Source organism: Artemia sp. Qi Xiang Cuo, chromosome 11 (genome assembly GCF_049724085.1).
Source record: "Artemia sp. Qi Xiang Cuo chromosome 11, ASM4972408v1, whole genome shotgun sequence".
Taxonomy (NCBI): Eukaryota; Metazoa; Arthropoda; class Branchiopoda; order Anostraca; family Artemiidae; genus Artemia; species Artemia sp. Qi Xiang Cuo.
Window position 1 is genome coordinate 46,143,384 of NC_142804.1, and position 15,555 is coordinate 46,158,938.

General features: G+C 34.3%; 1 long non-coding RNA gene across 2 annotated transcripts in view; it reads left to right on the forward strand.

Annotated features, from left to right (window-relative positions):
- The window catches only part of LOC148947033 (uncharacterized), a 45,332-nt gene that overhangs the window by 23,812 nt on the left and 5,965 nt on the right, over positions 1-15,555 (forward strand). The window contains exons 1-3 of one of the 2 annotated variants that reach the window (XR_016142456.1): positions 5,803-5,929; positions 8,671-8,970; positions 14,130-14,317. This is a non-coding gene — a long non-coding RNA (uncharacterized LOC148947033). Of the gene's footprint in view, positions 1-5,802; positions 5,930-8,670; positions 8,971-14,129; positions 14,318-15,555 lie in introns of those variants that run through there. The other variant, XR_016142455.1, reaches the window with a different exon arrangement.

Here is a 15,555-nt window from a genome sequence, read left to right on the forward strand (position 1 = left end):
TATTGTCTATTGGTGACGTCTGAGAAATAGCTGAATATACCATTTCTTTTTTTTCTCAGCTCAAAACGCAATATATACCATTGGGTTGGGTGTGCCTGTAACTCAACCCCCCTCTGATTAAACCCCTATTGAACTCGACCATTGTTTAACTTAACCTCCGTTTAAATCAACCACCATTCATCCCAACCCTATGCAATTCAACCCCTATTAAATTAAGCCCCATGCAACTCGGACCCCATTCAACTCAACACCATGCAATTCATTCCCCTCCCTTCTCAACCTTCATTCTGATCTTGGGTGTGCTTGAATTGAGTTAGGGCTGACTTTAATGGAGGTTGAGTTGAATGGAGGGGGGAAATATATTCCCCCTCAAGTGACATTGTTTTATAAATGGCATATTTCCCCCCTCAAGTTGGCATCAAGTGGTACAGATAAAATTAATTGCCTAAATAAAGATTTCTTGAGTTTCTGCAATTTTAGAACTACTATATTGCAGCATATGCTTTAATCTCGAACAGGGCCAAAATCTTGAAAGAATTGGAAAGCTTAAAGCGTTTCAAAATTTCAAAGAAAACAGGTTAGAATCAAGCAGCCATAAAATACAGCATGATTTGAAAGTAGAAATCTATGTGCACAAGTGGTTAAGCTACTAAAGCCAAAAATTTGCCATTTCAAAATCCTAACCTGAAAAGAAAAATATTTATGATAAAACTGAAGCTAGAACACCTTTGGTACGAATACAAACAAAACAGTTATAGTGACACCTTTGCACAAAAAGAAAATTATGCCAGGTCAAGAAATTGACCTAGATCACTTAGACTAGCAGCCTAGCCTTGCGTGAGAAATATAAATCTGTAGTTATTTTTACTGTCCCATCCAGAATTCAAGTTGGGGTAAAACTAAATAGAAAATAGGCTTTGGTAACTCTTTTCCAATCAACAATATTACAAAGATGGCGCAATGATGATTTTATTATTATAAGTATCCTACCTGTCAGATACTCAATTTCCAGTTTTCATATTTACTGATCTGTAACAAAGCATTACATTTTCATGTCTTTTTGTAGTTTTCCAAAAGAAAACTGTCAAAAAAAAAGTTAAGAGTTTGATGCCAAGTTATGCTACCATTTGAATTAAGTTACATCCTTGGCCGAGATTGGCCTATTTATCAGTCAATTCTTGGCTACTAGCCAGAATATTTTAAGTTACGTTTGAATTCCTTGTGACACGACAGGAAGATCGCAGTTTTATTTGATTTTTCGTCGACACGGCAGACGATATTTTTTCGTCTTTTAACGACAGAAAAAAATACCTGTTAATTTCCTTGTCGACATAGAAAGTATGAATTCAAGCGGCAAATTCAAAATGGAATGTGAATTGATGATATTTGGGGAAAAAAAGGTTGGTTTATCTGTGTTCAAGATAATTGAGGATCGCTAAAGTCAACTAATTAACAGAATTGAAGTTGACAGTTGGCTAATTTAGAGCTAAATAAGTATATTTAAAATTACTCCCAGGAAAATATGCTATAATTTATACTAATATTTAAAAAATTGATATTCATACTATCATACGCCATTAAATAAATTGAAAAAGTAAAAGTGGAAGTAATATTTTTGCACTTTTCTATCAGAGTAGTATTATTTTCTATCTTCTGCATGGTCAAATTTGCTTGCCAGTAATAGGATTTGCTAATTTAGTCTGTATTAGTATCAAAATAATACGTAGTAGTTACGTACGCTAATATTCATACTTTACGTATTTGGATCTTTTTCTGAATAAAAGTTGCCCCTCTTTCTTTGATAAGCTTTTGAAGTTTTAAGGTTTGATTTTGGAGTCGGTTGTTATATTTATTTGTATATTTGTATATATATTTTCCAAGTATTATTATTTATATACATTATTTGTATATATTGTATTACTTGTATTATATTTATTTGTATATATTTCAAGTCGAAATAAAGGACACAACTAAACGCTAAAGATCAAAATACCTGTTGATTTAATTAGAAGTGTGAATAGAGGGCAGGATTAGCCACTAACATCCGTTGAAAAGATTCATTTCTACTTAATAAAACTAGCAGGGTCATTTCCAAAGAAAATAATAGAAGTGATTCAACTTAAATTTTAGAAGGCATAACATAATATAACATTACCCTTAAGATTCTATCCACTTGAACAATCTTTTGAGCGGGTATAGCAAGTAGACACCTCTTGAGTTCAAGAGGTGTTGCTGCGCAACCAACTTTTTCTGCTAGCCTGGCCGTAAAATCCTTTGCATCTCTCTGGATGGCCAATTAGTCTAACGCTGTTCCGCTGTGAGTAATTGCTCCGTGGAAAAGTCCTAGAACGACCCAGTGGGTTAATATTATAAGACACTAAAACAAGGATTGGGACACTCACCCCTCCCCGTTCCTGGCTAAATTCATCCTCTTTGATATTAGAAAGGCACATCTCGTGTTTTATTCATGGCTTACGATCCACTAAGATCGAATTTGTCAATCAATTCAGGGCATGGAAGGTGTCATGTCTAGGGCTATTTTGGAAAGTATGGCGATGTTTGTGAAGTAAAATTACAATAAGAAGTGACTTGAATATGTCGAAAAGTAAATCGGGTGCAGAAAATCACAGGATGGTTAGTTACACAGCTGGTACGCCACAAAACATACATTTGACTTGAGATTGGATAAGTTATTGTGTTTTGGGATCCTTCACAGTTACCACAGAGTTGTAAAAAAGTTGTGACTCAAAACTTTTGTCCTTTTCACGGGATTAAAATTTTATCAAAAAGAACCAATCAGGTCTTATCTTCCTTTCTAATTAAAAATTTTAAATCTTAAAAAAAAATAAAAATTAGTGGGGGGGGGGGGGTAAATACTACCCCACGTTTTACGTGTTTTCCTGGAATGCAAGGCCGTACCAAGAAATTTTTTCTGGGGGGGGGGGGACCGTACCCCCTAGGTACGGCCTTGCTGGTATGGTCTCAGGTTTTCCTTTTTCACTAGCTATCACTCCAAAGCTAAGATTCATTATTCATCTACCAAATATAATTTTTGAAATAATGTGCAGGGGTCTTGGATTAAAAACATGTTGAAGATTGGTTGAGAATTGTTGAAAAAGGACAATTTTCCTATTTTTCATGTAAGTTTAGATTCTTCTCTAAGAAAAAGATTGAGCAATATCATGATTCTGGCTCGGCGAATAAATAGACCTTATGAATCAAATAATGCAAATATTTTTCCTTTGGGTGCAAATTACATATGCAGGCTTCAAGGTCGTACTCCGGGGGGAGGGGGGTTAGAGGTTTGACCCCCCCCCCTCCAAAAAAATGTGTGTCTGACTCGTATAAACGTAACAAAAATGGACATAAACAAATTTTGTATGCGTTTTTTGATGTTTTTTGTTTAAACCCCCCGCCCCCCCCAAAAAAAAAAATATTAAAAACAAATCCTGGATACAGCCCCGGCAGGCTTGTCACAAAACTACTTGCTTTAGAGGGAGCTTTACCTTAAAATAGAGTTTTGTTTATTTTCAAACCATAATGACTAGCCAGAAAAGTCTTAACAGGGCAATTAATTTAATCCCTCTCTGCCCCTTCTAAAAAAAGCTGATTTTTATCAGTGGGGCTCATGATCACGATCACTTAGTAAAAAAAAAATGAAATATCAAAACTCAGACTAAATTGAATTGTCATAAGTGAGGTAATGTTGTAGAAGACTTTAAAATGTAACCTGTTTTTTTTTTACAAGAGAACAATGAAAAAATTTTGCCCCATAGAATTTTTTTTATTTTTGAGCTCATCAAAGTATTAACATTCATGATTCTTGGACTCACCCCTAGCCCCATGTTCAATACTACCAATTCTAATACCAGTAGTAGTATAAGTACTACTACTACTACTGCTGTTAAAACTATTAATACTACTACTACTGCTATTACTACTACTGCTACCACTGTTAATACTACTAGCAACAACTTACTACAGCATCGAGCCACATGAGGTCAACACAGCTGTGCTTGTTCCTCCTCCATCCCATCCTATTAAAGGCTCTTTGCCACCTCCCAAGAAGTTCCAGTTTCTTTTAAATCTTTTCTTACAGCCTATACCCATCGTATTCGGGGAAAAACTACTTTTTCTTTACCCTAGATATATTGTCAAAAGGACAATATTTGACAAGTTGTCAACCATTATCCATAGTTTATTGGAATTAATTTTGCAATTTTAGGTGTTCAATAGACAATTAAAATTATTCGATTGCGATATATAACGCTTATTGAAAACCTACAAAATTAATTATTTGATTTTTGTGTGCCAGATTTCAATGAACTACCATTCGTCCTTGTCTTAAAAGAAAATTCTTGGTGAATTTATCTATCGGATAAATTCAAAGAACTTCCTGTTAGAAATGTTTCAAAAAAGGAGCTATGGAACCGCAAGACTCAATTTTCAAATGTAATTTTTGTGAAATGGGAGCCCCATAGGGGTATACAGAGGCAAATTTAGACCACTACACTTAGACCGTTTCCTTTGATTTTCAAATTGCTCCCATTTGATTAATTTGCAGCCCAAAGGTGTTCAATAAAGCATAATTATTTAATTATAATGATTTTAACTACAATAAATACAATATTTTAAATACCATACTTTAAGTTCGATAATTATGCAATTAATTACAATAAGCCGTACAGAACGTGGATTAAAAGTAGGTAAGAAGGAAAAACTGAGCCATCTATCTCAATAAAATACTTTTTACACGGGGTTTTCCAGAGGTCACATCTTCTTTAGATTTGAACAATATATCGTTAGACTCTAATATGCAGTTATAACTGAGCACATTATTAAGGTTTAGCGAATGATTAATTACTGTCCACAACAATAATGGAACAAATACAGGATATTTGTGATTTTGCAATAATTTATGTATTTGCTACCTAATTGCATTTGACGTCATTTACCACAGTAGCGGTATTAAAGGTCGTGTTTAATGGAGCATAATTATTTTGAGTTTAAATGCTGCAATACGGTTTTTAAATAGGTAGGTATGTGTGTTGGAAGTGAGTCAAGCGGTTTGATACTTCGTGTTTGTTGGGTAAGAAATAATCGCTCCGTCATTCCGTATTAGAGAGGTCTACTAACAGCATTATGTAAATTCTCTAACTTCTACGAATAAACGGTACAGAATCATGACATGGATACAAAAATTAAGTGAATTATCATTAAATAACGATAATAATGGAAAATTATGAAATATTTCTACTAAAGTGCTTTTTTGTCTTTTGTACTCGAAAGACAAAATATTATTTTTACTACGAACGTTAGTATGTTTTTACCAGAATTATTGACTGTTGCATTCTGAATTCTGTCACGGATGGATTAGTGAATTTTTACCACAAAGAGGAGGCCGGAGGAGGGGGGTCTACAGGTGTTTGTAGCATCCCTTATGCATAATATAATTTCTGTTTGTCTTCAAGTCTTAATGTGCTTTATTCAGGGGGCTTCAATTCAGGGAAATGACGGCAGAGCAAGTAAAATTTATTTTTCAAAATCAAAGGGGGAGGGCAGTTTTGCTGTATTTTTATTTCTAAAATAAAAATACAGAAAAAGGTATTTCTTACGAAAAATACCAAAAAAGTTATCTCAAAAATTTAGGGTAGTAGCAAACCCTTCCCTATTCCAATAACCCTTCCAATTAACCTTTCCAAAACCGTATAACCTCCCCTGGATACGGCCTTGGTTTGCAGCTAAAATTGGTACTATATAATTTTATTTCACTTAAGGTAACTTGGTTTAAAAACGGAATCCGCCTCAAAGCATCTCAGCGACATCTTATATGCAATGATAATCAGACAGCAACACTGAAGATTAGACTTGTTGTCCCAGAAGATTCCGGTCATTACACGATGCTTGCAGAAAACCCTACAGGTAACAGGTAGGTTAAGTTAGCTTATCATGAGTGCTCATTTTAAGTTAACCTAACCTAACCTAACTTAAATATGGAGAAATGTTTACTAGCTAACCTAACCTAACTTAGCTAACCTAACGTAACTTAGCTAACCTAACCAAACACCAACCCAGACATGTAAACAAATAAATTCAGACATAGAAACAGATAAAGATATGCACTTTAGACATTCAAACCAACAAAGACAAATTCTTGGACTTGTAAAAAACCAACCCAGATACAAACATTTGTGAAATATTCCAACTCTTGCATTTCAACGAAAGAAATCTAAGATGAACTTTGAAAAAACAAGAGAATTTAACTGTGACAAGGTAAAACATGAAAAAACACAACTGAAATATTTCCAACTCTTGCATTTCAGCGAAAGAAATCCAAAATGATCTTTGAAAAATCAATAGAATGTGACTGTGACTAGGTAAAACACATTAAAACACTACTGAAATATTCCAACTCTTGCATTTCAACAAAAGAAATCAGAAATGATCTTTGAAAAATCAAGAGAATGTAAGTGTGACAAGGTAAACCACGACAAAACACTATTGAAATATTCCAAATCTTACATTTCAATGAAAGAAATCCAAAATACACTTTGAAAAATCAAGAGAATGTAATTGTAACTAGGTAAACCACAACAAAACACTACTGAAATATACCAACTCTTGCATTTCAATGAAAGAAATTCCAAAAGGAACTTTGAAAAATCAAGAGAATGTAACTGTGACAAGGTAAACATCGACAAAACACTACTGAAATATTCCAACTCTTCGATTTCACGAAAGAAATTCAAAATAAACTTTGAAAAATCAAGAAAATGTAACTGTGTCAAGGTAAAGCAAAACAAAACACATTTCAATGAAAGAAATCCACAATAAATTTTGAAAATCAAGAGAATGTAACTGTGACATGGTAAAACACGACAAAACACTACTGAAATATTCCAACTCTTGCAGTTCAATGAAAGAAATTCCAAAAAAAACTTTGAAAAATCAAGAGAATGTAACTGTGACAGAGTAAACCACGACAAAACACTACTGAAATATTCCTACTCTTGCATTTCACGAAAGAAATTCAAAATGAAAATTGAAAAATCAAGAAAATGCAACTGTGTCAAGGTAAAGCACAACAAAACACATTTCAACGAAAGAAATTCAAAAATGAACTTTGGAAAGTCAAGAGAATTTAAGTGTGACACAGTAAACCACGACAAAACACTACTGAAATATTCCAACTCTTGCATTTCACGAAAGAAATTCAAAATGAACTTTGAAAAATCAAGAGAATGTAATTGTGACTAGGTAAACCACGATAAGACACAGCTGAAATATTCCAACTCTTGCATTTCAACGAAATAAATTCAAAATGAACTTTGAAAAATCAAAAGAGTGTAACTGTGACATGGTAAACCACGACAAAACATTACTGAAATATTCCAACTCTTGCATTTCAACGAAAGAAATTCCAAAATGAACTTTGAAAAATCAAGAGAATGTAACTGTGACAAAGTAAACCACGACAAAACACTACTAAAATATTACAACTCTTGCATCTCACGAAAGAAATTCAAAAATGAACTTTGAAAAATCAAGATAATGTAACTCTGACAAGGTAAACCACAACAAAACCCTACTGAAATATTCCAACTCTTGGATTTCACGACAGAAATCCACAATGAACTTTGAAAAATCAAGAGTATGTAACTGTGACAAGGTAAACCACGATAAGACACTACTGAAATATTCCAACTCTTCCATTTCAACGAAAGAAATCCACAATGAACTTCGAAAAATCAAGGAAAAACTGATCAAATGAGTGTAAATGAGTGTAAACTGATCGAATGTGTTTTCCATCGGCAATCCAGATTATGAAAGCATAGTTTGGATTGCCGAAAATGGGGTCCCGGCGACTATCTTATCAGCTAATAGCCACTACAAAGACACTTCAGCTGAATTCTTAGCTATCTTTGTTAATAATATCGTGGTTGCGATCAACAATCGCAGAGCTCAAGACATTCCGTGTTCCAGTTGTAATCTTCAAATTATTTGAAAATTTTGGGAGGTCACTCGAATATCCCACAAGGTTTTGGAGATCTTCTGGATTATCCAGTTCTATGGTCTCCATGACCTCCTTGGTCTTACCAAATTTTGATAGTAATGGAATTTTAAATAGACGGGTCTTTTCCGGAAGGCTATTCAATTGTTAAAGGTGCACCTTTTGCACCTCAAAATGTGCAAGTGACATTAAAAAAGTTGAAATAGGAGCCTATTTAACGCGTGACTCTGCTAGGAGAAGATGAACCTTATTGATAAGTATAAGTTACCGTATCACTGGCTTTTGAGGGTCTTTACTCTATAGAACATTACAAAGAACACATTCTACGATGAACATTTTAGTTTCTTTGAACTATCTGTGTAAAATAATTTCCGGAGCATGAGAAAACACTACAGTCAAATAGGTGACTTTATTTCCAACTTTCTTAGCAAGAGCTGAAACCTTGTGGATATGGGTTTAGTTATCGATGTTTCGTCCATTCGGCCTATGTCGATATATTGATGTCGAATACCACCAAAGATAACGATATCAACAAGAAATACTATGTTGTATGTACTTTAAAAATTTGCTTATTAAATAAAAAAATATAAAATCGTTTAGTAGTCCTTGATGATATTATGCCACGTCCTTTTGGCATTGTCACATGATTTCTCTTTTAGGTTTCCTAATCAATGAAGACGCACAAATTACAGGAAATTATCGGATGTATGATCAAGTTATGGCTTTAGATTGGATTAAGCGACACATCTCCATATTTGTGATTTCTCTTTTTGGTTTCGTAAGCAATGAAGACGCACAAATTACAGGAAATTATGGGATGTTTAATCAAGTTATGGCTTTAGATTGGATTAAGTGACACATCTCCATATTTGGTGGTAATCCTAATGACATGACGCTATTTGGACAAAGCGCAGGAGCATCCTTAGTACATATGCATCTGATTTCATCGTTAAGCAAGGGTAGGCTGGATTCTATTTTTGTTGACTGTAGCAGTGTCAATGGCGATCCAGAGGGGGTGGGCGAGGGGGGCGCCCCCTTCCGTAGTCTAAGGTAGTCTAATTTACTTAATTAACGCAATTTTTCGTTAATTAAACTTGCTTCTAACGCAAGTTTATCGGATCAAACTGCCTCCCCCCCCCCTAAAACATCCTGGATCCACCCCTGAGCAGTGTGGACACAAGAAAGGAAGAGTCAAGAGGAAGGGAAGAAATCATATCCCTAAAAAATTAACTTTTTTTGACGGTGGGGTGAACATTTTAGAGGGTAGATTCGTTTTTTCTAATGCATTTAATAGGTAGCAAAATAGCGCTGCCTAGGTAAAGACCTAGGTCTTTACCAAGGTAAAGACATTGGTAAAAACCTAATAAATTGTGGGCACAATGTATTATTTATTTGATTTGTTTTCACCAAGGTATTCCGCATAGGAGTTGTGGTAGAACCTTCGAAATGAGCTCATTGGATAGGAAACTGAAAGCTCTAGTGCCGTGTTTAAGAGTCAAAAATGATTTTAGCAACCTCCTTACCCTCCCCCTGTGTCCATTTTTTCCCTAAACACATCCAAACAAAGTTTTGAGATAGGTATTTTGTTCAGTATAGTTAAAAGGTCCTGTAATTAAGTCTTTGGGGATGCCAACCACCCCACAGCCTTCAGGGCAAAGGCTATAAGGTATGCTAGCTGCCCATTGGTAACAAATAAGCTTTTTATTGAATCGGTAGTCGTATAAACTTCGAAGGGGCGCTCTTTCGATTGGAGATCCGAAGTTCTAGTGCCCTTTTTAAGAGTCAAAAGTGGTCGGAGGGCAACTAGCACCCCATGCTCTCTTTTTTCCAAATGTATCCGATTGAAATTTTTATATAGGCCTGTTGTTCAAAATAGTTCAAAGATCATAAAACAATGCCTCCCAGATCCTGGGGGCAAGGGTTTTAAGTTATGTACCGGGGGCACAAAAGTTTTTTATAGAAGGGCCGGTCGCATAAACTTTAGAAGAGTCTATTTTCATTGGAAATAGAAAGTTTCAGTTCCCTTTTTAAGAGTCCAAAGTCATCGGAGGGCAACTAGTGTCCTTTTTAAGAGTCCAAAGTGATCGGACGGCAACTAGCCCCCTTCTCAAGCCCTTTTCCTCACACATGAATACAATTAAAATTTTGGGATAGCCATCTTGTTTAAATAGTCCAAAGATCAAATAACAACCTGGTACATATAAGCTTTTTATTGAAATTGAAAGTGTAGTTCCCTTTTAAGAGTGATAAGTGCAACCAGCCCTGTCCCCCACAAGGTTCATGTTCTTAGGTTCAAGGTTTTACTATTAATACCATATTGAAAAAACATATTAAATTCCCCACACAGAAAAAAATCGACAGAGTCGGGAACAAAAAAACACAAACAAATTTAAATTAATCGTACCTTTCTTACCCACGTCAATCATTTACCAAAAAACATCCAATCAAAATTTTGATATAGGCATTCTGTTCAGGATAGTTGAAAGGTTCAGTCATATGTCTTTAGGGATGTCATTCCCCCCTGCAGCCCTCAGGCAAAGGACCGTAAGCTAGGCAATTCGTCCCTTGTTTATATATAGCACCTGCTATTTAGAAAGACAGGCATGTTTGACCTTTACTTTTCAAATAGACGAAGGGTGTTAACAACGGGCGTTTTACGAAGGGTAAAACGAATAGGTCAGAAAATGTTTAGGGGATTGTGAAACTAAGTCAAAACATGTTTAATGATAATTCACTAAATTTTTGTATCCATATCATGATTCTGTACCGTTTATTCGTAGAAGTTAGAGAATTTACAAAATGCTGTTAGTAGACCTCTCTAATACGGAATCACGGAGCGATTATTTCTTACCCAACAAACACGAAGTATCAAACCACTTGACTCACTTCCAACACACACACCTACCTATTTAAAAACCGTATTGCAGCATTTAAACTCAAAATAATTATGTTCCATTAAACACGACCTTTAATACCGCTACTGTGTTAAATGACGTCAAATGCGATTAGGTAGCAAATACATAAATGATTGCAAAATCACAAATATCCTGTATTTGTTCCGTTAGTGTTGTGGACAGTAACTAATCATTCGCTAAACCTTAATAATGTGCTCAGTTATAACTGCATATTAGAGTCTAACGATATATTGTTCAAATCTAAAGAAGATGTGACCTCTGGAAAACCCCGTGTAAAAAGTATTTTATTGAGATAGATGGCTCAGTTTTTCCTTCTTACCTACTTTTAATCCACGTTCTGTACGGCTTATTGTAATTAATTGCATAATTATCGAACTTAAAGTATGGTATTTAAAATATTGTATTTATTGTAGTTAAAATCATTATAATTAAATAATTATGCTTTATTGAACACCTTTGGGCTGCAAATTAATCAAATGGGAGAAATTTGAAAATCAAAAGAAACGGTCTAAGTGTAGTGGTCTAAATTTGCCTCTGTATACCACTATGGGGCTCCCATTTCACCAAAATTACAGTTGAAATAAAAAAAAATATATTAAATTTAAGAGTCTTGCGGTTCCATAGCTCCTTTTTTGAAATATTTCTAACAGGAAGTTCTTTGAATTTATCCGATAAATAAATGCACCAAGAATTTTCTTTTAAGACAAGGACGAATGGTAGTTCATTGAAATCTGGCACACAAAAAGCAAATAATTAATTTTGTAGGTTTTCAATAAGCGTTATATATCGCAATTGAATAATTTTAATTGTCTATTGAACACCTAAAATTGCAAAATTAATTCCAATAAACCGTGGATAATGGTTGACAACTTGTCAAATATTGTCCTTTTGACAATATATCTAAGGTAAAGAAAAAGTAGTTTTTCCCCGAATACGATGGGAATAGGCTGTAAGAAAAGATTTAAAAGAAACTGGAACTTCTTGGGAGGTGGCAAAGAGACTTTAATAGGATGGGATTGAGGAGGAACATGCGCATCTGCGTTGACCTCATGTGGCTCGATGCTGTAGTTAGTTATTGCTAGTAGTATTAACAGTGGTAGCAGTAGTAGTAACAGCAGTAGTAGTAGTAGTATTAATAGTTGTAGCAGCAGTAGTAGTAGTAGTACTTATACTACTACTGGTATTAGAATTGGTAGTATTGAACATGGGGTTAGGGGTGAGTCCAAGAATCATGAATGTTAATACTTTGATGAGCTCAAAAATAAAAAAAAATTCTATGGGGCAAAATTTTTTCATTGTTCTCTTGTAAAAAAAAAACAGGTTACATTTAAAAGTCTTCTACAACATTACCTCACTTATGACAATTCAATTTAGTCTGAGTTTTGATATTTCATTTTTTTTTTTTTACTATGTGATCGTGATCATGAGCCCCACTGATAAAAATCAGCTATTTTTAGAAGGGGCAGAGAGGGATTAAATTAATTGCCCTGTTAAGACTTTTCTGGCTAGTCATTATGGTTTGAAAATAAACAAAACTCTATTTTAAGGTAAAGCTCCCTCTAAAGCAAGTAGTTTTGTGACAAGCCTGCCGGGGCTGTATCCAGGATTTGTTTTTAATATTTTTTTTTTTTGGAGGGGGGGGGGTTAAACAAAAAACCTCAAAAAACGCATACAAAATTTTTTTATGTCCATTTTTTTTAGGTTTATACGAGTCACACAAACAATTTTTTGGAGGGTGGGGGGTCAAACCTCTAACCCCACTCCCCCCTGAGTACGACCTTGAAGCCTGCATATGTAATTTGCACCCAAAGGAAAAATATTTGCATCATTTGATTCATAAGGTCTATTTATTCGCCGAGCCAGAATCATGATATTGCTCAATCTTTTTCTTAGAGAAGAATCTAAACTTACATGAAAAATAGGAAAATTGTCCTTTTTCAACAATTCTCAACCAATCTTCAACATGTTTTTAATCCAAGACCCCTGCAAATTATTTCAAAAATTATATTTGGTAGTTGAATAATGAATCTTAGCTTTGGAGTGATAGCTAGAGGGGTTTTAGGGGAGGGACGAAGGAGATACTTGCCCAGGATGCAGAAATTTTGGGGCGTTAAATCTCAAATATATAATGTAACGGTTATAATCATCTGTAATTTTTAAAACTTATTTTTATTAAAATAAAGCAGAGGGTGCAGTTAATAAATGAAAAAAAAATTAGTAATCGATTAATAAAACAAACAGAAATTAAACAATAAAAATAAATAAATGACGATGACTAAATTAAAGTAATGATGCTAAAAAAATAAAATTGTTAATTATATTCATAAATTGAAAATAATTTTGTTTGTTTTTCGTGCGTACTTCTTCTTGAAGTACGTACCCAAAAACTTGCACCAAAAAATAATTAGTAATAATTTTGTAGTTTAATTTGCTGAAAATATCTCAGATTTTTTTTGTGTGTACCTCTCCCTGGCGAAACCCAAAAATTGAGTGATAAAAATGCTTTTGGCCATTAATTTTTTTGTGACCGAGTTAAACACGTTAAAAAGTAAAACCTGAGACCAGACCAGCATGACCGGACCCAGGGGGTACGGTACCCCCCCCCCCCCCAGAAAAAAATTCCTGGGTACGGCCTTGCATACCAGGACAAACACGTAAAACGTGGGGTAGTATTTACCCCCCCCCCCCCACACTAATTTTTATTTTTTTAAGATTTAAAATTTTTAATTAGAAAGGAAGATAAGACCTGATTGGTTCTTTTTGATAAAATTTTAATCCCGTGAAAAGGACAAAAGTTTTGAGTCACAACTTTTTTACAACTCTGTGGTAACTGTGAAGGATCCCAAAACACAATAACTTATCCAATCTCAAGTCAAATGTATGTTTTGTGGCGTACCAGCTGTGTAATTTACCATCCTGTGATTTTCTGCACCCGTTTTACTTTTCGACATATTCAAGTCACTTCTTATTGTAATTTTACTTCACAAACATCGCCATAGTTTCCAACATAGCACTAGACATGACACCTTCCATGCCCTGAATTGATTGAAAAATTCGATCTTAGTGGATCGTAAGCCATGAATAAAACACAAGATGTGCCTTTCTAATATAAAAGAGGATGAATTTAGCCAGGAAGGGGGAGGGGTGAGTGTCCCAATCCTTGTTATAGTGTCTTATATTATTAACCCATTGGGTCGCTCTAGGACTTTTCCACGGAGCAATTACTCACAGCGGAACAGCGTTAGACTAATTGGCCATCCAGAGAGACGCAAAGGATTTTACGGCCAGGCTAGCAGAAAAAGTTGGTTGCGCAGCAACACCTCTTGAACTCAAGAAGTGCCTACTTGCTATACCCGCTCAAGAGATTGTTCAAGTGGATAGAATCTTAAGGGTATTGCTATATTATGTTATTCCTTCTAAAATTTAAGTTGAATCACTTCTATTATTTTCTTTGGAAATGACCCTACTAGCTTTATTAAGTAGAAATGAATCTTTTCAACGGATGTTAGTGGCTAATCCTGCCCTCTATTCACACTTCTAATTAAATCAACAGGTATTTTGATCTTTAGCGTTTAATTGTGTCCTTTATTTCGACTTGAAATATATACAAATAAATATAATACAAGTAATACAATATATACAAATAATGTATATAAATAATAATACTTGGAAAATATATATATACAAATATACAAATAAATATAACAACCGACTCTAAAATCAAACCTTAAAACTTCAAAAGCTTATCAAAGAAAGAGGGGCAACTATTATTCAGAAAAAGATCCAAATACGTAAAGTATGAATATTAGCGTACGTAACTACTACGTATTATTTTGATACTAATACAGACTAAATTAGCAAATCCTATTACTGGCAAGCAAATTTGACCATGCAGAAGATAGAAAATAGTACTACTCTGATAGAAAAGTGCAAAAATATTACTTCCACTTTTACTTTTTCAATTTATTTAATGGCGCATGATAGTATGAATATCAATTTTTTAAATATTAGTATAAATTATAGCATATTTTCCTGGGAGTAATTTTAAATATACTTATTTAGCTCTAAATTAGCCAACTGTCAACTTCAATTCTGTTAATTAGTTAACTTTAGCGATCCTCAATTATCTTGAACACAGATAAACCAACCTTTTTTTTCACCAAATATCATCAATTCACATTCCATTTTGAATTTGCCGCTTGAATTCATACTTTCTATGTCGACAAGGAAATTAACAGGTATTTTTTTCTGTCGTTAAAAGACGAAAAAATATCGTCTGCCGTGTCGACGAAAAATCAAATAAAACTGCGATCTTCCTGTCGTGTCACAAGGAATTCAAACGTAGCTTAAAATATTCTGGCTAGTAGCCAAGAATTGACTGATAAATAGGCCAATCTCGGCCAAGGATGTAACTTAATTCAAATGGTAGCATAACTTGGCATCAAACTCTTAACTTTTTTTTGACAGTTTTCTTTTGGAAAACTACGAAAAGACATGAAAATGTAATGCTTTGTTGCAGATCAGCAAATATGAAAACTGGAAATTGAGTATCTGACAAGTAGGATACTTATAATAATAAAATCATCATTGCGCCATCTTTGTAATATTGTTGATTGGAAAAGAGTTACC